Below are 25564 nucleotides of genomic sequence, written 5' to 3' on the forward strand. Positions count from 1 at the left end.
TAGAATGAGGTGACTAGTGTTTGTCAACTAGTTTTTTTCTAGTAAAGATGATTTTGTAGGTTTCTGTGGTGCCGAACTCTTGCATCTCACACCACAAACACAAAAACAGATCTCTTCACCCAATGCATCTTTTCTAACTCACCTTGCACAATCCCCACCGTCTCTCACATATGTATACAATGCAACCCTGCGCAAATCATGTAATCATATCCCAATATAGCCTCATTAGCAAGTCTTTCACCATTTTTCAAACCAATATCAACCTCTCACATGAGGCATCAGCCAAGCCCATGATGTGTGCCTTCATTTAACTGCTAGTCACTCCCGGCGCTGACAGTTCCTCAGACTCCTCACCCATAACATGAAGAACACCCTGACTACCTCTGCAACACTGTGACAAACCTCACCTGCCAAACACCACATCAAGTCATCTGGAATTACCATAGTTCCACAACTTGGAGTTAACCTATACAGATCCGCCTCACTGAGGTCAGCCTAAGCTAACAGTAACACTGAGAAGATCATTCAAAAATGGTCCGATGGACGCACCGTACAATGACCTAACATGTCTGGCAGCAATGTCGACCTCAACACAAGAATTGAATCCTTGCTCCTATTTTTTACCTGCTCTATAAACAACAACAGATACCCAGGGCCTATCAAAACCCATCTAAAAAAGCCATACTATGATCACAAAGGTGCAGTCACATGAGACACCAAGAAAAGAAGTCCAGGTCAACATAGACACAACACAACATATCAGCTTTGAACTTTCTCCTTACCAGGAAGCTGCAACTTATTATTGAGGCCAAGAACCTCTGATTAAACTTTACAACCATCAACAACTTCTTCAAGGATATGTTAGAAAAAGTCCACCAACACATCACCCAATAGCTATACCGTGATCTATCCTTCTATCTTTCCACCCATATAGTCCTCCTTCAACATTATTTCCTCTGATTACCTTTTGCATCTACTTTAAAGCCGGAAGGCCATCCTATATGAAGGCAATGTCAATTCTTCATCAATAGTGAAAAGAATAACTGGAGAAGTTCTGAAAGATACTACTCAGCATCATGAATCCATCACTTATGGGAGGTACATTTCTGGAGTCCCTGAAGATGGACAAGATCCTGCCTTTCCTGAAAAAATGTGATTCTGAATCCTGATGACCACTCTAACTACTGCCCTGTAACACACCTGTGATTCCAGATGCAGATCATTTAGAAGACCATGGCCAATAAGCTCCAGGAGAAGAGCAAATCCCTTCTTCAACACTCCTAGATTGGCTTCTAACTAATGTGGACTAGAGATGGCCACTGTGCTAGTTGATGCTCTAATGTTGTCAGTCAGTGGCGACCCCTGTCTTTTGTCAAACTTGACACATGCACTGCCTTTGACATTGTCCACCACCTAACCCTACTTGACACCATCACTCGTCAAATAGTCTTTGATGGCACTGCACTGGGTCAAGGTACTACCTGAAGAACATAGACCAGTTGGTCCAGATGAACTCTTCCAGGTCAATGCCAATTCTGGTGAAATGTGGCTTTCACTAAGACCAGGTTATCTTGCTGGTCATCTTCAGCCTATATTCAGACCCTCTGATAGCCATGTCTTTATATTTTATACTGATTTACTCTGTACTATCCATGCAATTGTAACTGTACTCTAGCATCCTTCTACAATACAACTCCTTTGCGGCTAGGTGTCCAACCAATAAATGCCATCTTACATATATATATATGTAAAATGACTTCAATAACATATACAGTTTTAGTATCACTCTTTATTCATTTTATTTAAATGCATTGAATCTCTTGTCGCTCTCTACGTAAGTCCTTGAAAATTGAGGGCCTCATTTATAAAAAGTGGTGCATCGCCGGGGAAAAACAGTGATTTGACATTTCTCATTGTGCCCTCCTTACGACACCATGGATGCGCTGTATTTACACTACGGCGCTCCATGTCGCAAGGATTGCACAGATACGTCAGGAATCCTGATGTATCTTGTGGCGAAGTAATGACGAATTGCTGGATTGTGTCTGTAAATGGACACAACTCCAGCAATGGTGTCATTACACACGGACGAGTCCCATGTCAAAGGTCCTGCGTCACTCCTTATGCTGCAGGCGTAAGGATTTTGACGCAGTGGCGTCCTAGAAGTGTCGCAGTGAAATCTCATAGATTTCACTGCACCACTTCAACTAGGCTTTTTTACGTGGGAACGCCAACCCTGCATACATTATACCTAAAGGTAAAATGTAGCACAGGCATTCACAAAGTGACGCATCTGCCTAGATGCTTCACTTTGTAAATAGGGTGCAGTATGGCGCATTGATTACGCCTCGGCAGCGTCCCAAAAAAGTGACGCAACTACGGTGTAAGCCCTTCATAAATAGGGGCCTTGATTTTTCATATTTAAGATTTCCAGACACACATCGGTCTCCTTGTGCTCAACCATGATAGATGTTGTTTTCTATGCAATGCCCTTCCTCTTATCCCATGCCAGCCTCCGACCTTGACACTCTTTACATAACAGCTCAAGGACTTTCTATAATGTCAGTCTTTTCCTCAAAATTGTATCATTATATCTTTAAGTTACATTGTGTTTGTTACATTTTAATTCAATTTTCATTTAATTTTGTCTCCTACTTTTTGTACAGTGCTTTGGAAAAGTTAACACAATAAATAAAAAATTAACTTAAGAAATAAAAGAAAGCAAAAGCATGTTGTTTATAATCTAATGTAAAATTCATCCTATTGTTTTATTTGTTGAGTATATTTCCACTCTCAGTATATCAGTCTCAGTGTATCTTTCACCCTGGGCCCTTTATTCCAAGGTTGATGTAAAAATGTGTACTAGGGAATCATTTGTTTCTAGAAACACCTTAATCTGGCCTTAAGAATATATCACAGATATTGGACAAGAAGTGCCAAGTGGCCAGATCGCCGCACAGTGCTGCGCTGTGCTTGACGCCTATAGCATGGACTAATGCATCCTAGTGCAATAAGTCACCAAAAGCTTGCCTCAGTAATATGCATAAAGCAGGATTTCTTCTGTAAATTATCGCAAACAGGGTCGCATTGGCAAAACAAGCACTGGCAATATTAGGTCTGGATTTAATGTCCCTCACCCTGCAGGCACACAGGCACCACACTCACACTGAACTTACACAGGGACATCACAGAAGCGGAGCGCTGTCACCGGGCATTAGGGTCTCTGGAAAGGAAGTAGGGCCGCCATATTGGGGCTGCTGCCTTGCAGCGCGCCAATCCACTCAGCGCTCTAGTTCTCCGAGGGGAGAACGAGGAGGCTGTATTTAAGGCGAGCTGGTGGGAGCTGCTCGACCTTTATGGTAAGGGGATACCTTTCCTTGCTTTGGCGCCTTCTCCTCACGCTGCTGCAGGCGCGCAGCGCTTTAAAAATTGCATTTTATACTCGTTTTGTATTGTGTTGTAAATTGGGTGTTTTTTAATCAGGTTCTTACCTGTTCTTAATAGCGCGGTAGCGCCCTCATTCCTGCACCTTAATTGTGTCCCCCACCGCTTACAGAAGCGGAGCGCTGTCACCGGGCATTAGGGTCTCTGGACAGGAAGTAGGGCCGCCATATTGGGGCTGCTGCCTTGCAGCGCGCCAATCCACTCAGCGCTCTAGTTCTCCGAGGGGAGAACGAGGAGGCTGTATTTAAAGCTCGCTTCCTCCGCGCAGCGGCGGCGCCTGACTCGCGCCTGAGTCAAGCCAGAGTCCTGCCCGTCTGCGCCCGTCAGCGTCCCGGAGGCGTTTCGGGCGGCGGGTGGGGCTCTGTTCTTCTAGTATGTGTAAATCTGGCACACTTTTGGTGCGGTACACATGTGAGGAGCTGCGCTCTTTGAATTATAGGGAGAGTTGTTGCTGTTCTGTCTTTCCGGGCCGCCATAGGGGTAAGTTTCGTTGCCCGGGCTGTGGTTGGCGTCCTAACCGGGCTTTGTCTTCAACCCCGGCTAGCATCATAGCGGGCGCAGAGTATGCCTGCATGCTGCTTAATACCAGATCAGCGTGCAGTCATGCGCAAGATATCTTTGAGCTTCTCGAGACAGAGAAGCCACTCTGTTTAATGTTGACGGAGACTTGGTGGGGAGAATCCTCCAACCCTGATGTGGCAATGGCTATCCCGCCTGAGTACAACATCTTCCGGAAGGACAGAGCGACGGGCAGGGGCGGTGGGGTCGCTCTGGTGGTGAGGAAGGGCACGTTGTGCACCGTCTTGCCCACGGAGGATATCCGCGGATCGGAATCGCTGGCTTTTTCACTCACGCTAGCGCCGCACCAGTCAGTGAAGGGGCTGTTGGTTTATCGACCCCCTGGCCCGCTCGGAACTTTTTTTCGGTGCTGTTGGGTCTGGCTCTGAGAGCAGAACATTGCTTAGTGGCGGGGGATTTTAACATCCGGATGGATGATCCGTCTGACCCTGCTGCCATAAAGCTCTCTGAAGCCATGATTCCACTGGGCCTCATACCTCATCTGCAGGGGCCGACTCATGCTAAGGGGCATACCCTTGACCAGGTCTTTTCTACATCCCCGTTGGTGGTGAAGGAAATTCTCCCGGTCTTGTGGTCGGATCACTGGCTTGCCAAATTTGTGATCAGTGGCAATGCCAGGTTGTCCACCCCTGTCCCACAGCAACGGGGACGAGCTTTTAGAGCACTTAGTAGAGTGACCCCTGAGATGCTGGCTCAGGCGGCTTTGATTCACCCTTGTCCTCTCTCAGGTGAGCTGGAGAGGGACTTGGAGTCCTTGCAAGATTGGCTTACGGAGAGGCTTAATGACCTGGTCCCGACGCAGCCCCCCCGCTTGACATCAAAACGGGTGTCGGCCCCTTGGTTTACTCCTGCACTGTGGGCTACGCGGCAGCAGTGCAAGGTAGCCGAAAGGGCCTGGCGGGCTCATTATGACAGCTTGGACAGGTCTGCCTATAAGGCTGTGGTTAAGGTCTACCACCGGGACATCCGCCTCGCAAAGAAGGCCTATCTTGCGGGGAGAATTGAAGCGGCCGGAAATTCCAGCAAGGAGATTTTTACCATCGTAAGAGAATTCATTTCCCCTCGGACTATTACATCGGAAGAGGTGCCCTTAGGCTCCTGGGCGGCGGATCTTGCCTGTTTTTTTACTAGCAAGATAAAACTTATACAGGACTCTTTTTCATCTGTAGGACCTGCGAGGCCGCCGGTGTCCGAGGTTGGTATGTTTTCTTCGGCTGCGCGGGGAGTTATGCTGGCTGAGTTTCCATCTTTGTCAGCCCCCGCCTCTCTAGTGCTTATGGGCAATTTAAAATCTGGCTCTCCGTTGGACCCTTGCCCAGCTAAACTTTTGGGTAAATTGGCGGAGGTAATCAACCCACTGGCGAACCCTCTCCTCAACCTTTCGTTGAGTCTGGGAGTGGTTCCGTCAGATTGGAAGAAGGCCATGGTTATTCCGCTACTTAAAAAACCTGGCCTTGACCCAAAGGTTCCAGCTAATTTTAGGCCGATTTCGCTTTTGCCGGCCTTGGTAAAAATCTTGGAGAAACACGTTCAGTCGGTGCTCTCCAATTTTTTGGAATCCCATGAGATTCTGCATGACTCTCAGTCAGGCTTTCGCTCTAATCGTAGCACCGAGACCGCGCTCCTTGAGGTTTCTGAAACCATCAAAGGGGTGTTGGATACCGGGGGCAAAGTCATGCTGGTGTTGTTGGACTTGTCGGCGGCTTTTGACACCGTCCCCCATGATGGCCTTCTCGCAAGACTCTTTGACATTGGTCTTCGGGGGACGGTGCTCAAATGGTTTTCGTCTTTCTTAGCCGGCCGCCGGCAGACGGTCTGGACACCACCTGGCTCCGCCGTGATGCCGCCATTGGGAGTCGGGGTCCCTCAGGGCTCTATTTTGAGCCCGACCCTTTTTAACATCTTTATGACCCCACTGACGGCGGTGGCGGAGTCATTTGGTGCCCGGATCGTGTCGTATGCCGACGACACCCAGCTCCTCTTCTCTTGTGAGAGGGGGGCTGACTTTGACGGGGAGAGTATCCGGAATTGCCTTGGGGCGGTGTTCACATGGTTCCAACTGAACAGCCTCAAGTGCAATTCCGATAAATCGGAGGTACTCTTCTTCGGGTGCGATATAGAGCCCAGCTGGCAGGCCTGGTGGCCCGTCGACATGTTCCCACCGTCCGGCTCCTCCCCTATGGCTAAAAACTTAGGGGTTAAGATGGACAAGGGGTTGTCGATGAAAGCCCAGATTCTTGGGGTGACTGGCACCTGCTTTGGCCTATTAAAAATGCTACGGAGGTTTCTGCCTCTTCTGGCAGAGGAGCATAGGAGGCTGACTGTGCAGGCTCTGATAGGCTCCAGGTTGGATTATGCCAACATTCTTTACCTGGGCCTACCAGAGTACCTGCTACAGCGGCTCCAAGTTGCGCAGAATGCGGCGGCCAGGGCCATTTTTGGTCTAAATAGACGCAGCAGCGTCTCTGGGCTACTGCGGGCGCTACACTGGCTACCCATCCGCAAACGGATTGCCTTTAAGGCTATGACCTTGGCCTATAAGGCGCTCCATGCGGTGGGGGCAAAGTATCTCCAAAAGAGACTGGCCTTTTACCATCCGGCCCGGTCGTTGAGGTCTGAATCTCTACTTTTGGCGGCGGTCCCTCGTGTCAAGAGGGCCCGCCGGGGTGGCCGTTCCTTTAGTTTGTTGGCCCCACAGATGTGGAATTCGTTGCCGCTCCCACTTCGGGGGCTACCTCTCTTCTTGAGTTTAGGAAAGGGCTCAAAACCTGGTTGTTCTCCCAGTAGGCCTCCAGGTTGTTTCTGTTTTATTGTCGCTGTGCTGCTTATTTCTTTTAACTGTGTTATGTTACTCTGCATTACTTCCCCTTACCTAAAGCGCCGGGACACTCTTTTTGAGTAACCGTTGCGCTATACAAAACTACAAATAACAAATAACATAACATAACTCACCCTGCACTCATACAGGCTCTCTCTTCACATAAAACTCACATACACATCGAAATTCTGCACTCTGGTTCACCCTGCATTCACACAGGCACACTCCTCATCCCCTCTCCCACGAGCACATCACTCGCCCTACACTTGCCCTACATTCGCAAAAACAAACAATTCTCCTTGCACTCACAAAGGCATACCGGTCACTGTAAACTCACACAGGGGCACAGCTCACTGGAAACTCACAAAGGCACCAACTCACGCTGCACATACACAGACACATCACTCATGCTGTACTCACACATACACACCCTTCACACTGCAATCACACAGACATATTACACACCGTGCACTCACAGGCATACTGCACACACAAGGAAAATGTGATCTGTTTGCACTCACACAGGCATAGGTTTCACCATGCACTCACACAGCCATGCCACTCACCCTGCCCTCACAAAAGCTCACTCTGAATTCTCAAAGGTCCACCCTGAGCTCAAACAAGCACATCACTCACCCTACACATGCAGTATCTACCCTTCCACCTGACCTCCCCTAGGCATACCACTCACAATAAACTCAAAAGGAACATCCTCATGCTGCACTCACACAGGCTCACCACAGACAATGAACGCATGCACTCACACAGGCACACCTCTCACCCATGTCTCACAAAGGCACACTGCACACCCTGAACTCACAGAGGCTCACCACAGGCAATAAATGCATGCACTCACACAGGCACACCGCCCACTCTGCACCCACAGACAAATTGCGCACTCACACATGCTCACCACAGACAATGACTGCATGCACTCACACAGGCACACCTCTTACCCTGCACCGACATAGGCACACTACTCACCCTTGACTCACACAGGCTTACCACAGACAATAAATGCATGCACTTACACAGGCACACCTCCCACCCTGCACCCACAAAGACACACTGCTCATTGCGCACTCACAAATGCTCACCACAGACAACGAATGCATGCACTCACACAGGCACACCTCTTACCCTGCACAGACATAGGCACACTACTCACCCTTGACTCACACAGGCTTACCACAGACAACGAATGCATGCACTCACACAGGCACATCTCTTACCCTGAACTCACAAAGGTACACTGCTCACCCCGGACTCACACAGGCTGACCACAGACAATGAATGCATGCACTCGCATAGGAACACTTCTCACCCTGCACCCACATAGGCACACTGCTCACCCTTGACTCACACAGGCTGACCACAGACAATGAACGCATGCACTCACACAGGCGCACCTCTCACCCTGTACTCCAAAGGCACACTGCTCACCCAGCGCTCAAACAGGCTCTCCACAGACAATGAACGCATGCACTCACACAGGCACACCTCTCACTCTGCACTCACAAAGACACACTGCTCATCCCCAGTGGCGTAGCAAGGGAGGGGAGGGGGCAGTCCGCTCCGGGTGGCATGAGTTTTGGGTGTGGCGGCCTTCACCTCCCGCTCTTACCTGTGGCCGTGTGGGGCTTGCCAGCACCCCCACTCTTCATGCGGCTGCAGGCGGAAAATGGAGTCACCGCCACAGATGGCACAACAGCTAGCTACGCCACTTCTTATCCCGCACTCATATAGGCTCGCCAGAGACAATGAACACATGCACTTACATAGGCGCACCTCTCACCCTGCACTCACAAAGGAACACTGCTCACCTGGCACTCACACATGCTCACTACAGACAATGAAGGCATGCACTCACACAGGTGCACCCCTCACCATGCACTCTCAAACACATATTGCTCACCCCGCACTCACACAGGCTTACCACATACAGTAAACGTATGCACTAAAATCGGCACACCTTGCACTCTATATCAACCTAAGTATGCAGTTCCTTTGGAGATAATATAGAGGTAGAGGCGTGGTCGGGATATCAGAGCATCCCAAGAGTGGAGTCAGGGTGTCTTCCACTTTGGAAATTAGGGCCCTCTCATGCTTCATCATAGGGCATGCGCCTAGTCAGCCCGGCGCTGCAATGGCTGACGGGTACCCTAAGAGGGGCTCTTTATCGGTGAACTTTTATTCCCAAGTCGTAAGGTGCGGTGCGTGTATGGGGCCTCATAGTGTAGATGTGTGTAGGAGTGATTCGAAGGAGCTGGTGAGCCACCGAGATGGGTCGGTCTGATAACAAGGTACCTCAATGTTAGGGGCTTTGGTGCTTGGTTTACACTGTAAACTAACAATGGAACCAACCACTGTGTAGATAGTTGTTTGTAACTTTTGGTCCTGAAGAATTGCCATGTGATCATTCTGACACCCTAGGCAAGAAACATGTTAACCTATGCATTGTAGCCACCACTGTACATTATCTCAGTGGTGACACACTTTTTATTTTTAACTGGGACCAGTGAACTCGCTGATTAAAATTGATTTGGAGCACCACTGTGCCTCATTTTAGATTCCCCTTCACAGCCCCCTCACATTTCCTACACACATCTTCACTACGTGGCCTTCATAGGGTGCCCGTCAGGCATTGCATCGCCAGCTTGACAAGGAGCACACCCTATGATGAAGCACAACACCCAGCTGGGTGTGTGAGTGCCCTAATTTCCACCTGTCTCCGCTCTTGGGATACTCTGATATACCGACAAGACCTCTACCTCTATATTTTCTCCAAAGGTACTGCATGCTTAGGTTGATATACCGATCTCCATGGGGCGTGTATGCTGGACCTATAAGAGCCCCTAGCCCCTTATTTTTTTGATACACCTTGCACTCTCACAGACACACTATTCCCCATGCACTCACATGGGCACCCACTACACTCAAACAGTTTCCTTTGTGGACAACGAAGATTATTGTTTTCAGTGTGGCATGTCTGAGTATGTGAAAGAAGGGAAGGAGGGAAAAAGGCACAGGAATGTGACATAAAAGCTGAAAATCTGAGGATACAAAATCCTGTGACATAGTTTGCAGGGTCACCTTAACAGCTGGAATGTGTAATAAAAGAAGGGAAAGCCTCAGAGGTATTAGCATCATAACGTCATCTGTCAGTGTGGAGTAAGTGGTTGTGTGAGGTGCTTGAGGGTATGGGTTAGAGGTGGGCGAGCCAACAAATATTCAGGGAGATGAGCCTTGAAAATGATTGCAATGTAAATCATAGAACAAACAACATGTAAAATATAATAAAGTCTCTTCAAAATTCAAAAAAGTTAATTTCTTTAGCACGTGGAAGCTTTGACATTAATACGTCACATTATCACACTGCACTGAAAGTATTTTACTTAAAGTGATTATTTCTAAACATGAACCTTTAGTGAACTAAGAGCAAGACAATTGTTGTGGGAACCCTGTACTGGCCCAGAATATTATAGAGTAACATTCCTTGTATTAAGGCTTTGTTTTTATCTCTTTGTGCACCTTCTGGCTGTTTTTATACATTGCAACCTGGACCCGAAGGCCACCCATTCCATTACAGAAGGTCACCATTCATTGGATATAGGGATGTGGAAATTCTGTGATTTGACCAGAATCACAGGATGTTGAACCACCAACGAGACTCGAATCAGGTTCCCCAGGCCTAAAGTCAACAGCTCAGGCCATAACACCACATCCAGAGTACGGGAAGGCAGACAGAAGAAGCCACATGACAGCTTGGTTTATTATGGACTCGAGATTCCAACAGGACCACCTCTAGAGTGGGTGGTATGTCAGTAGCTGGAACTATAGATTTGTGGGGGGGGGGGGGGGGGGGGGGGGTTGTATTTACATTTCCTGCCGAAACCTCTTTGTGTGTCCAGCACATCCTTACATTTCTTTCACGTGTTCAATGCAGATCATTGGGTCCAGTGACACATATGCACCTTTGGGGAATAAAATGTTTCCCTCCAGCAGGTCATACCCGTGAAAGGCCGAAAGGGCTGGTAAAAAGTCACGTGCTACATCACTCTTCCAGCCTTTACACGTCACTGGAATATACTGGGCTCAGGTCTCCTGCCAGCCGATCAGGGGTGGGTGGCATATTGTTGAACCACCCGACGTTTTCGGAGCCTTCTTTGGAGCCTTCATCTATGATGTATGTAGGCATATCTTAATCTCCCCGTATATCCTTTTCTTTATCTCCCCTCTTCGCGAGTGCTTAGAAACATGCTCAGTCAGCCCAACTATTAAGCGCTATAGCCTGCAACATTTTGACTGGATTTTGCAAACGATTATGGGGCATTGTTATACTGTGTCTTGTTTTACTCGTATTTTTCTGTTTTTCTCCTATCTTTGTGTGCGGTTCTTTCGGAAATATTAGTTTGAGCGTGCTCCGGCATCTTTGTAAAGGCTTCTTTCAGTTTCTTTATTCGTGAATGTTTGGTTTCTCTCTTCTCTTCGAGTGTCATTGTCAAACAAAGTGATGCAAAGCTCGCCCATTCTAATTGTTGTGAGCCCCAACCAGCTACAATTCCTACCACCCCTGACCCCAAAAATAAATTGTGATCCACATGGGGAGGTAAGGTACGACAAACCCTCTGCTTACATTAAAATGCCATTAAATAGCTTCAAATCATTTCCTGTTTAATCCTTTTCCGCCATCTAAAGACAGATTGTGTGTACTGCAACTATCACAGTAGACGACAGCACCGTTACATTGAGATCACTACATACATAACAAGCAGTGGCAAAGCCAATAGGTCTCGCTGTTGCGAATGTTAGAGCTATTGGCGTTGTAAATGACAATGTCTTTGACCCATGTGTAAGGTAGTGGATGTACGTGGGGTGGAGTGGAATTATATGGATTGTATTAGAATTGTTAGTTGTGGAATTATGTGGCGTGGAATTGTGTGGTGTGGAGTGGATTTGTGTGGTGGAAGTATGTGCCATGGTGTGCAGTGGAATTATGTGGATAGTAATTATGCGTTTTTTAGTGTGCTGGATTGTGTGTCATGGAGTGTAATTCTATGGAATGATATGTTGTGTTGTAGTGGGCTGTAGTCAAGTATAATTGTGTGGTGTGCTGTTGAATTTTGAGGCATGATCTGAAATTCTGTGATGTAGATTGGATGTATGTGGTGTGTTGTGTAATTGTGTTGTTGAGTTGAATTATGTGGTTTGGTGTCGAATTTTGTGATGTGGAATGGAAATGTGTGGAGTTGAATTTTGTGGCATGGAAATGTGTGGACTTTGAGTGAAATTATGCTGATTGGAATTAAGTGGAATGGTGTGCTGTCCATTTATGTTTTTTTTCTATGTGAACACATCACAGACCAGGTGAGGAGGTAAAATCAGTGTGAACTGCAAAGAACTGATTTCCACACAACGCTCAGTCAACTGCAATGCATTAGGGGATAGAAAATGTATACGCAGCAAAATCTTAACAAAAACTGAACAGCTCTAAAATCAATGCGTTTAAAAAAAAGTGTCGACTGTGATTGAACGGCAATGTATTAATTGCTACAATACATGACACTAAGAGTCATTTACTCATGGCCAGCCAATTATCAAATGCACTGGTTAGGTAAGTAAGAGAAAATGAGAGGTATTTTAAGGTGGTCTAAAGAGTACGGGGTTGACTGTAAAAGCATGATGCGTGAAGAGAGTGAAGGGGTGATTTTAAGATAATCTGCCGGTCGATGAAGAGAAGGAGCCCAAGAAAAATGTTGACATGAGTTCTGGAGATTACAGAACCAGAAGAATCCATGGGAAGGGATAATATCAGTGTACAAGAGATGAAGAAGGGCGGGGGCATTGAGAGTATTTGATAGAGATGAGTACGAGAGAACGAGCAGAAGGCGAGATAGTACTTATCTCTGTTTTAATGTTTATATTGTTAGCTTTTTGCAGTTTAAAGACTAAGGTCCAAATAAACATTGCTTTTGACTGACTGACTGACTGAGATAGTACTTGAAATATAGAGAAAGGTGCGTTAGGAGGGTACACATATACTAACTCTCCTAAAGTTGGTTGTGATAATCCTGATTTTTAAAGAAAAAACCTGCTTTGGCTTACCTTTAAAAATACAGAGTTTTTATGAGTGCCTTTGGATTTATAACAATAACCTGTTCCTATCAAAGAAGAGGACCTGGTGGTCACCACGCACCCGGACACCTGTAGCGACTTTTAAAAAAACAACACTGAGCTCGGGCAAGGGATCCAGCCATGAGAAACCAATCCCTTTCTGATGACTTTTCCATCAGGGGAATAAAAATTAAAAAGAAAATAAGTAATCATGCTGAGCGTCATTAGCATAGTCCCAATAAGGGAGCTTACATAAAAATTCCCAGAGATAATGAGTGGCTGGTGTGAGATCAATGTGCAAGCAGCTCACTCCCAGCTGCCTCCAAAGCCAGTGAATCACGCCATAACATCGAAGATCTTAAAGGTGGCACAATTTTATTTTACTTCTAACTGGCACCCTGTTTTATTTTTCATTTTGTGAAATTCTGACATTGTGGTCTTAAATTTTGTAGTCGAAAATACACATTTTGAGATACACTCTGAAATAATCAATTCCACAGGAACAAATGTTTCTCATCTTTTTGAAGGGTTTGTAACTTTGGTAAACACGCGGGTGCAGGAAGGATGGAACAGACTCTGACTAGTTTGATCCATTGATGCAGAGAAGTGTGGCTCAATGGTTAGAGCGGCAGACCCTGATGCAGTAGTCTGTCTGGGACCAGGGTTCAATTCCCGCTTCGGCGGGTCTCGGGCTCAATTTCCTCGGACCTGATAATTTTCGCCTCGGTGCCTATTCTAATCATGAGTCCCACTCTGCACCTCTGGGCAATAGCTTGCTTAATCTCTACAATGGCCCCAACAACGCTGAGGATGCCTGGCTTCACCTTGGGGGTGCCCAGGAGTGGGCTCCTCACAGGGAAAGGCCAGGAAGGGTTCCTCGGCGGTGCACCTCTGGGGGGCAATAGCTTGCTTAATCTCTACAATGGCCCCAACAACGCTGAGGATGCCTGACTTTACCTTGGGGGTGCCCAGGAGTGGGCTCCTCACAGGGAAAGGCCAGGAAGGGTTCCTCTGCGGTATTCGTACAAGCGCCAAGATGCCTATGGGTAGTCGTGCACTATACAAGTGCGTAATCATAATGCCAAAACTGGATGTGCTTTGTGTGAATTCTTTCGTCGAAGTTGGTTTTTGTCCCACATTTAGTCATTTAGTAGTACTTGAACATTGTGTTTTTCTTCAATCACGTTGAACACTGCTACTGATGTTGTTTTTTGTTTATTTTGAGTGCAGTGTCCAGGAGACTAGATACACAAAAACAACCACATCTGCACTTGGGCTGTGATTGTCATTCGGTATGACTGACAAACCACAATAGAAAACAGTAACTACCATTGAGGGAGGCCTCTATGCTCTGTGAAAGAAGGGACAATCAGCACCGAAGGTTGATTTAACAAAAGTAGGAAATGGCTCACAAATGAGAGAGAGGGTGCTGCGCTAAAAAATAAATTAAAGAGGAAGGGGCTCACAAGCCGTGATGTTGTCACTGCACCAGCGGTAACATTAATGCCATTTTATCAGAAGAAAATGTTAAGGCCAGGACATAGGCAATTTCTGTCAGTCATGCCCATGAATGATAGCGGTACATAATCACCCCTTTAATGCCATACACCTCTCCGCAGCTCTCATTTAATGCGATCATCACCATGTCATAAGCTGAACAAATGTCAAAATCAAGAACGCCTGTACCCTGGACATTGGTTAGCATTCATCTAATAGGCGTCAAACTACTATGTCCTGGAAAGATATACTATCTAAATCCAGTATTGCACCCCCTCTATGTGTAGCTGGGTATGCTGTATCTATGCCTATACCGTCCAAATCAAACCATTGTTTGTATCTGAAAAAGGAGATTCCGGGATGAATTCAACTCGACACATAAGCTGAACAAAACAAACTCAAGCGCAGCCATCTGGTGACGTCAGCTTGGAAGCGAGTAGGTGCTGGGTACGATGGGGCATGTAGTCCCTGCAGCACTTGTGAGGCAAAAGAAGCACATTAAAAACACACAAGGAACTGCATGTCCCAGCAGGCAGTGTGCACAGCACATAACAGGGCGGCAGAGGCAGTTCCGGTGCATAAAATCAGCAGTGGTAGTGGAAACAGGTGCCCTCAGAAAACAGCGGCAAGCATTTGACCTCTGTCTTTGAATGCACAGCAAATGTAACCAGATAAGAACAGGATTCACAGCCCTGTTTACAGAAACATACCTCAGAGCAACTGAAATCATCTAGCGCTCATGTCAAATGCTCTTAGAGAAAGGGAAAAGTTGTCCTAAATGCTACAATGGGACAAGTGGAAGGGTGCAAGTACTAGGGCGCTCCTCTTTGACGAAAAGGAGGGACAAATAGGACAGGTTAACCACTTGGAAGCAAGTATTTTTAAAGGACACTGAAAAAAACAAATGAAAAGCAGTGGGCGGGCTGTGAGCCCACCAATAAGTATATACAAAGGATATACAGCAGGTCTTGAGAGCTCGACCAAAAAAGCTTCCTGCACAGGGATCCAGTTATGAGTGGAGCGATGTTTATTGCACCTGGTAATATGCAGGTGTGATAAAGTTCACACCATTCATTAAATTTTGGCAGGACAAACCTGGAAAAGGATCGGTATTTACCAGAACATGCGTTTTTTAGCACGGTAAGAAGCAAAGTCCGCATTTCATTCCAAAACATAGTTGAAATAAACAATAATTATTACAACCAATAAATTCTGAACATCTAGATGTTGAATTTTTATCTGGTGCATTATTTATTGCAACCAACACACTGATGAGGCTTATCTTAATCAGGCCTTAGAGGTTGGACGATATTTCACCTGGGATCCGTTAGTCTGTGGCAACATCAGGAGGTACCTTTCATTGAGAATGTGTAAAATTGCATTGGTGACCCTTGGACCGTGGTGATGGTCACAGAAGGAGAAACTAGTTTAAGAGAGTGTGTAAACCAATAGCCTACAGAGAAGGGGTCTCGCTAGTAACTACACCAAGGGCAATCTCTAACTGTAGGAAATTAGGATCTGTTTTTAGGGTTATCCCCACTTTTTGCCTGGTGCTGTGCTGTTTCTGACTAGCCTGACTGGGATCCTGCTAATCAGGACCCCAGTCTATCTGCTTTCTCCCCTAAATTGTTATGATTAGTACTTAGGCACTTCCCAGATTGGACATCGGGGTACCCTTACAAGTCCCTGGTATATGATTCTGTGGTACCCAGGGCATAGGTACACCAGAGGTCCCCCATGGGCTGAAGTATGTATTTTGCCACCCATAGGAGACTACTCAAACTGTAACTACAGGCCTGACATTGCCGCCTGTGTAAGCTGGTGCTAGCACCACTTACAACAGATATAGGTTTCCCTATATCTAAGGTCACTGCACTTAAAACCTATAAGTCACCCCTAAAGCAGGCCTTTCAATCCTGAAGGCAGGGTGCCTGGTTCTAAGTCTGAGGGTGCCCCTGCATGAGCAGGACACACCTACAACCTTCGGAGTCTATTCTCCCGGGTTGTAAGTGCATCAGCCATTACAATACGTAGAGTGGCCATGCTTCATTACGCGATGACCATCTCTAAACTGGCTGTAACGAACACTGTCATGTTTGATATCAAACATGTTGGAATGATACCCCCACACCGTAAATAGTGTGGGGGTATGTGTCCATACACTGTAAAGCTCCGCCGGGAGGCCCTCAGTGCTCCCAGTACCAGTCTTCTAGACCCAGACAGCACAGCATGGCGGCTGCTGACCAGAGATGTGATTCTGCTCTCCTACTGCTGAGCCAAGCTCGAGCAGGGAAAGGCAGAACAATGGGTATCCTGTCACGGGGAGGTGTGATCACCTCCCAGACAGGGTTTAGTGTATTGGGGCCAGGTGGGAGCGCCTGCCAGTGCCACTCAGTCTGCTTGAAGGGCACATTTGGTGCCCTCCTCGCATAGTCCAGTTCAAACCAGCTCAGGGAGCCGTTGGCTCCCGCACTGGGTGAAACGGGACAAAGGACATGGACATGGACAGGGACTGTCCGACCCCTCCACTGAAAGGGAACCCTGAATCGTTCCAACCCTTTCCTTAGGTGTACTTAAGGGCTTACCTGTAGGTGGGTTCCTAGATTCATCATGGGACAAGATTCATTTCAAGACACCACTTATTCTTCGACTGTCTGGGCACTCTGGACTTCGCTGGAATCACTCTGTGTAACGAGGCTGCAACTGGGAAGACTCGTGCTGCTCCTGGTCTCGTTGTCCTGCTAATCTGCTGCAACGTCTGTGCCTGTGCTCCATACAGGAACCTTCCAAGGCCTGTGGTCACTCCTGCCTGGCATAGACTCTGTCCCCTCTGCTTGCAGGTACTTGTCATCTTAAATCCACCTTTGCGTTCCACTAGACACTTTCACTATCTCCAGCAGCGGCATCTTCCTGAAGTTCTACATTGGGTTCAACAGCGGTTTCCGACGCCACTTCACTCCTATGCCTCAGGCTTCCCTGGTATAGGTATCCTGGTTCCTAGGGTATCCACATGTGGGTTGGCTCTCCAAACTTCTGCCTTCCACTGGTTTTCTTCAGGGACCACTGGGAAGGGACCTTCTTTAAAATTGCAACCGCAACTTACCCATTGACTTGTATTGAGCCTGGGGTCGTGTTCCCACTCGGCACATGGCCTCCGTGGGGTTCCTGGTTACGTTTCTTGGGTGGTTCCTTGGGTCCCCAGCACTTCTACATCTTCTGGGTATAGTCTTGACTCGAGTCGTGGTTCGCATACCACTCTTTTAGTATATGGTTTGGTCTCCCCCTGGCGACCACAGTGTATTTGTGCTATTTACCTGTTTTTATTGCAAAGTATTATGTATATCTCTGGGTAGGAGATATCTGTATGTGTTAGCGAGTGTCTTATAAATAAATACATATTTTTATAAATTCATTGTGTGCTTTTTTACTTAATTTATACCAATAAGATTATGTTCTGGTAAAACCAAGCTGCTTTACACTCCTTATGGACTAAGCCTGAATACTGTTCTCCACAGCTTGCACTTAGAGAGTTTTCTAAGGTTGCCTAAGACCACTAAAATCACCATAAGGGTTGTCTGGATTGGTGCAGGGTGCCCACTTACATAAGTGTGCACCATATACCAAGCCAGCGTCTCACATTGGTGTGCAGGGGTTGGGATTCAAGCCTTCATTGCTTTACCAGATAATATTGGGGTGGGTTAATTGAAAAACCATCACTAATATTAGGCACATATAATACAGATTAGAATAAGTAAGTTCTACTAAACTTAGGGTTGGGTAGTTAAAGGTCTAGCACAACCCTTTCTCCAACCTCAGAGAGTTTAGTTTCCACTAGGGTAGTTACGTAAAACACCCCACTACCCCTAGAACCATGTCTTTAGTTGGAGATGCTAGTGTACCCCAGTCTGCTAAGTACAGTGGTCTAAAGTTGCAGGAACTAAGGACCCTGTGTGGTCTTAGAAAGATCAAGAAAGGTGGCAACCACACCATTAAGTTGCTCTTAGAGCTGCTGCATCAGGATGATCGCCATCCTGCAGGGGCAGAAGAAATGGAAAATGTGGGTAGGGATATTCATGGAGAAGTAGCACCAGGGGTTCCCCCTGATGATCTCAATTCTGAGTATGAGCAGGAGGACTCCAATGATTCCATTCGTGAACTGGTCCGGACACGAGACACTACATACAAGCGGGTCAGACATCGATGTCGGGCCTATACATCTGAGCCCCACCATGGAACTTCTTTAATTTGATTGTAGGGGAAACAACCTTTACTACGAGGTCAAAACACCGCAGTGCCATCACAACGCAGATTTTACAACGCAAGTCGTTACCACGACTTGCACTGGAAGGCGCTCTAGACTAAGGAATAGTGTGATTTACTATTCCAACACCTTCCTTACTGTACGTAGACTGGAGTTGGAATAGTAAATCATACTAATCCTAAGTCCAGCAGCCTACAGCGCAAGTCGTGGTAACGACTTGCGTTGTAAAATCTGCGTTGTGATGTACAGCGTTGTGATGTACCACGTGGTAACGTCATACATCCGATTGTAGCAACGTTGGCTCTTATGCATGGAACTCTGAGGAGAGAATGCACATTTTGAGTGCTCATACTTACATTTCATTTTTGCTACCCCACAGTTGGACCATTGATCAATTTTACATTTCAGCCCCGATGAAGTTCAATGTGAATTGAGTGAATTCCGTTGGCTGGAGCTTGCATTTTGATACCATTTGAATAAAGGAGAAATAAACATAAAGGAACATTTGTCCGTATATCATATCTTTGGGAAAATAAATCTCAGTGGTGCACCTTTCCAAAATAATCCATTCCTGATCTCAATTCTGAGTATGGGCAGGAGGACTCCAAAGATTCCAACTTGCCAAACTTTGACCTCTCAGGGAATAGTGCAAGCGGCACAGAGGAAACACCCTTTGTTCCTACTGGGAGGGCCCAGAGTAGACCACGGAGGAAGTACAGAAGACTAGGAAGAAATTGGAACTAGAGTCCCATGGTGGCATCAACAGTATCCCTAGAATCAGAGAAACTTATTTTGACAATAGGAACCTGAGACAGATAGTCCCTTCTTGCCAGGAGGGGATGACATCCATAAATGAATCACCGCTTTGGAGAGGGCCTGCAAAGTTCAGAGGGACCCTTAAGAGAAGTAGGCAGCTATCCTGTGGCTCTCCTTTGCTAACAAAGTTAGAGATAAGGTCCTCACTGTTAGAGAAGAGGATGCTGTCAACTACTCAGTACTGAAGCGTGCTCTCATAGATGGGTTTGGCTTAACTACTGAACAGTATAGGATTAAGTTCAGAGACACCCAGAAGCCATACACCCAGGACTGGATAGATTTTGTAGACAGTGCTATTAAGGCTCTGGAAAGCTGGCTTCATGGAAGCAAGGTACAGGACTATGAGGGATTATAAAATTTGATCATGAGGGAGCATGTCCTTAATAGCTGTCAGAATCAACATTTGCATCAGTACACGGTGGAAGCAGGGATATCAGTGGGTCCCATAGGATCTATTGGGGAAATGGGCTTCTGTACTCTGAAGGTAGAGACCCCAAGCCTGGTGCCACCAGGTGGTTGGTAATACCCCAGAGGTTTAGAGGTTTCCTACTCTCCCTGGCACATGATATTCCTCTTGCAGGACAATTAGGGCAAAGCAAGACTTGGGACAGGCTTGTCCCTCACTTTCACGGGCCCCATATGTCTGAAGACACAAAGAAGTTTTGTCGCTCCTGTGCCACTTGCCAAGCCAGTGGTAAATCAGGTGGCACCACAAAGGCCCCCTTAATTCTACTTCCAGTGGTTGGGGTCCCCTTTAAAAGGGAAGGGATTGACATTGTTGGTCCCTTGAACCCTCCAACTGCATCTGGGCACAGTTACATCCTAGTGGTGGTGGACCATGCCACTAGGTACACAGAAGCTATTCCCCTTAGAACCAGGGATGGGGGGGAGTTGACAGATTGCCACTAAGTGGAATTCCAGGGAGTTGCCTAAAACTCAGTGGAATTCCGCTCCGCCTTACATGCAGACAGCAGTCCTCGAAGGTTCCTGACCCCCAGACTGCCACCTGCTTTGCAGCACTTACCTTGGTCTGGCGTTCTTTGCCGTGCCTGGGCTGTCCTCCTCTGTTGGTCTCCTCAGTGGAAAAGCAATCCCCCTACACTGTATGACTTGTGCAGTCCTCCAAAGACATACAGCGTAGGGGGTTTGCTTTTCCACCAAGGAGACCAGGACATTTCCTGACCCACACAGACAGAGAGCGGGAGATTAATATGTCAACCCAAACCAAACAGTCCTTAAAGTAATATGTGCAACTCGGCTTGAAGACTGAATTTGTGAAGAAGCCAAATCAAGTCCCAAACTCAGCCAAAAACGATTGGCAGGTTGGTTAGCCTCAGCAATCAGGGAGACATATAAAAGTGAATAATGAAAACAATCTATTCCCTTATACTGTCGAATAGACCTGATATCCTACTCAAAGAAACATCCACACCTGGTGCCAACCATATTACACCCTAACTAGCTGAAAGAAAGGAGGACCGGATCCCCCATAAACAACTCCAAATAATTCCAGTCAAGTTCAGCAGGAACCATAGAACTGGACATGGTATCGAGCATCTTAGCCCGAAGAGCTTCCAGAAGGGCATCCAGCCTGGGGGGAGAGGGGGTGGGGAACAATAAGGACTACAGAGCCCTCACACCTCATGGGGCAATATCCAAGCAACATTGATCAGAGGCCCTATTCCTCCAGTACCTGGCACTGCAAAACAAACACCCCCAACCTGGTTTTTAAGTAAATAACAAAACGGCTTGAGATCCGAATTCAGACTATCATTAGTCTTAAGGAGGAATTCAAGGGGTGACTGAAGTTAACGCATACTAAACTAGAGCATAGAACAGCTGAACAGCTGACAACAGCTGGGATAACGATAGCATCCAGGCAGAAGAAATCCTTGCAACATCTATGACAGGCGAAGAACCCCAAAGCTGAGACCAGCCAGCCTCTGATCCCACCCAGTATCAGCCAAATCAACAGCATTTTGTGAAATTGACAAATACTGCTACATTATATATCGGCTGATCCTGTAATGGGGGTAAAGCAAGAATTGAAGACCAAACACAAAGATTATGGATTCTAAATTTTCTGTAGGCATGACAGCACCATCCTTAAACTGTTCATACCATCCAAATCATAAGAGTTTAGGACAAACATCTCAGACTAAAATTAATGCTCAAACAGCAAAGACAGCAGGGGGCTCAGGCTTACAAAACACTGTGAAAACATTCTCCTGTTCACCCCCTGAAAGCTTCTCTGCTCCACCAAGATTCTAGACAAAAAACAAAAATTAGAGTGAAGTTGTGCTAGAACCATAAATCTGCAACCCCTTCCCCCTCCCCCACCACACCTTAAAGTAAAAAAAAAAAAAACAGCAGGAGAAACAAGTTGAAGGTGGGACTGGCTTTCAAAATCAGTACTTACCAGTCACACCCACCTCCAAGCAGGAAACAGAAAGTCAGACCACATGCTCAGGAAACAAAATGGTGTGATCAGGCGAGCTACATACAGCCAGAAGAAATATGCCAAACGAGGAAGCTGAGTGGTCACCCTAGATCAGCTCAAGAGGCTGTGAAGACCCACAACTGGGTAGTGATCTTGCATGAGAACTCCAGCCAAGCTGAAAAGAAGACCAAGGCAGAATAAGACTCCTAAAAGGAGCCCAGTGTCTAGGTCCATAGAACAAAACATGATAGCTAGAAATCTTAACCTGGCCATGGTCCACACAGTATCATCTATTAGGGAATACAAAAACTTGTAAGGTTGTTGGTCTCCACTCCATTTATTGCACTTGTGAGAGGAGATGTGTAAAGACAGTTGAAGGTAAGGGCTGAAGAGAGAATGAAGAGAGTGACCCAATGACTCAGTGTCCTAAATACACTGACTACTTATGGAACTTCAAGACAAATTGTATGTACTGTACTCTTAGGGCAATAGCGCAAGCATAGTCTAGTTTAACACTTACTTATTAAGTTTCTAAATCTTGCGCTTCACTTTTTCTTTAGATACAGTTTTAACTCCTTGTTGCTCCTTGTGATTGTCCAGTAACCCAAATCTCACTTGGTTTGTGAACATATGCCGTGATTATTGCTGCTGGTCACCTTGCCGTTATCGATGATGCCTACTTAGCAATCATCATTTCAAGACCAATAGTGTGTCAGTAGACTCTCACTTGATTTTACAAACCTCATTTTGAATAAAATTGAATTCTCAAAAGTAGACAACTTAGAGCCCTGAAGAAGTCTCCTATGAGACGAAACACGTTGGCTAGGTGGGTTAATAAAATGTGTCAATATTGGATTTTAAATGACCATTGATCAAAAAGAAAACACCTTTTTGAATATAATAACAACGCCTGTATCTTGCAAATTTCTTCAAATCCTCATGGACACTTGGTACTATTGTTGAATGTTTTTCAATAATTTAAATTGATGGGTGCTGATTCAATTTTTTTGCCTACTAGAGGCTACCAGTATGTAGCCCAAAATGTGTATTTTCATGTATTATCTAACTGTGAGCTGCACTGGTAATAACAGAAGCAAATCATAAGGCATGCGACAGTGGAATCCAGATGCCCGACCCACCTTAGGTGAGAAGGCAAAGCAGCTTCATAAAATGTTGGCATTTGATCCTCTTACCTCACTCTAATATGTTAGCAGCACTCCCACAAAGCTGCAACATCCACAGTTTTCCTGGAAAACTCCTGGAATTTCATCCAACGCAAAACCATTTTGTCATAAGTAAGTATAACATTTAACATGTACATTTAGGTAGGTGTAAATATTTTGATATAGTGCCAATGCACTTTAAAGCTTTTTTTCTTTAACTTTTTTTCTTTAAGTGGAACATATTTTATCCATAGAGAAAAAACAGCTGCTAGATCCTCATAAATATTAGTCCCTCGACATTCTCTCCATAGTTATGGAGCAGGGGTCTCATACCTTTCCAGTAATAAGAGCTACTTGTTGATTGATGAAAACCATCCTGAACTACTAATTATTGTTACTATTAGTGTCCCACCACATAAGACAATACTACATTGGTGGCCATCCGTTGCAAGATTACCAGCAGTGATCACCACTATGCAAGGTTGCCAACATTATTGCAAAAAAGGCTTTGTCAATTTGTAATGCGTTTACATGGGTAATACATAACAGCCACTGCTGCAATTCCCCAGCACCAAGGTGATAATATTGTATTAAGACTTCTCAACTCCACATGATTTATCACTCAAATATCAGCTTTACCTATCATTTGGAAATAATGAGTTCTGAAAAAAAAAAATCCTGCTCGAATACATACTTTTTAATTTTGGTATATATATATTTTTTTAAACCACATAAAATCTTCTAACTTAATAGTCTAGGACGCACACAGGACAGCCACTACCAGTAGCTTACGAGCTACTCGTTGGAGAAGCCTGTTGTAGAGTTACTCGTTCACATGAGTATTCTTCAGAGTGTGCTCTACAAAGGTTTGAAATGAAAAACTAAATTGCAAGTTGGAGGGTGTTCACTTCCTTGGCTAGGCATCACTGTTAGAGTGACCAGACATCCCATATTTACTAGGACAGTCCCGTTTTTTGGGCTTATGTCCCTGAGTCCCAACCTTTTTTTCCAAATTTAATACATATACCATTTTAAGCGTAGCTCAAGTGAGCCAGATCTTTACCCCTGAAATGTTGCTCATAGATCTGACCACAGTGCTACATTTGTAAATAAATAAGTGGCAGGGCTTCCATCAGGAGGCCACTGCTGCTTGTACTACATATTAACCCTGCCCGTGCTGCCAATAAAGTTAACAACACAACTACTAACCATCCCACAAAAGTGGGACAATTCAGATTAATCCAGACCCCCAAAGAATGGATTGGGCAGGTAATAGTCATGTTTACTGTAAATTGAATTACTAATGAACTGTGGTTGTGGTCATCTCTAAATTAGCCAGAGAGTGCCACCTAGTGGCAGACTGTCACAACCACCAGTGTTGACAATTGAGTGCTGGTGCCGAGCGCCGGAAAGCACCGGCTCAAATTAAGCACTAACTGACCCTCTCTTGATGTGATGCTTATCACAGCCCCCTCGAAAGGCAACATCTCTTTACCGAAAATAACTGCTCCATTCTCTCAACTTCATTTGGAGAGAAGGACTAAAAGCTGAGCTTGGCATATAACATGCCACGCAGCTTGCCCTGGCAGGCATTAGTTTTGTGCCATGTGCCATTTAAAAATAAATGCAAAAATGTTCATTTCTAGCCTGAAATAAAGCATGACGATAAAGAAAGAACAAGGAGCCTGCATGGAGCAGTTCAGGTCACTGCCACAACCATATCAGCAGTTGCTATTGCCAATGTTGGCAAAACTAGCCTTGCTCTGACTCAGTTATTACCATATTTTTATGCTGTACTTTGAAATGTAATCAGAACGCTTGCATTTAATGTCCTCTGTGATAACCTGGTCACTGACGGATGTATGACGTTACAACGCATGCTATTACAACGCATGCCTTTACGACGCATGTTTTACAACGCAAGTCATTACAACGACTTGCGTTGGGGGGCGCTGGATAGTGAATAGTATAATTTACTATTCCAACTCCAGTCCCCGTGGATAGTAGGGAAGGTGTTGGAAACTATTCCCTATCCTAGAGCACCCCCCAGCGCAAGTCATTGTAAAAGTTGCGTTGTAATGGTTGCGTCGTAAAGGCACTTTGTTGTAAAAGTTGCGTTGTAAAGGATGTTCCCCGTCACTGACAGATAATCAGAACCAAAAATATTGTGTGGAGGCAATATTGTGTCAAAAAGATTGAGGATCGAAATATTGAGAAGTTAAGTGCAAATAGGTAAATATAGATTTTCTATTATAACTCCACATCAATGTACCTTGACGATATATATATTGTCAAGGTATATTGATGTGGAGGTATATATAGTAAAACTTTGCATACGTACAGAAACTTACTATCACATTATTTTTGTCCTCGATATTTTTGACCTGATATTCTGTCCCACTAAACTTTTGGTTCCTATATTCTGTGTAAGC

Source organism: Lissotriton helveticus, chromosome 7 (assembly GCF_964261635.1).
Source record: "Lissotriton helveticus chromosome 7, aLisHel1.1, whole genome shotgun sequence".
Classification (NCBI taxonomy): domain Eukaryota; kingdom Metazoa; phylum Chordata; class Amphibia; order Caudata; family Salamandridae; genus Lissotriton; species Lissotriton helveticus.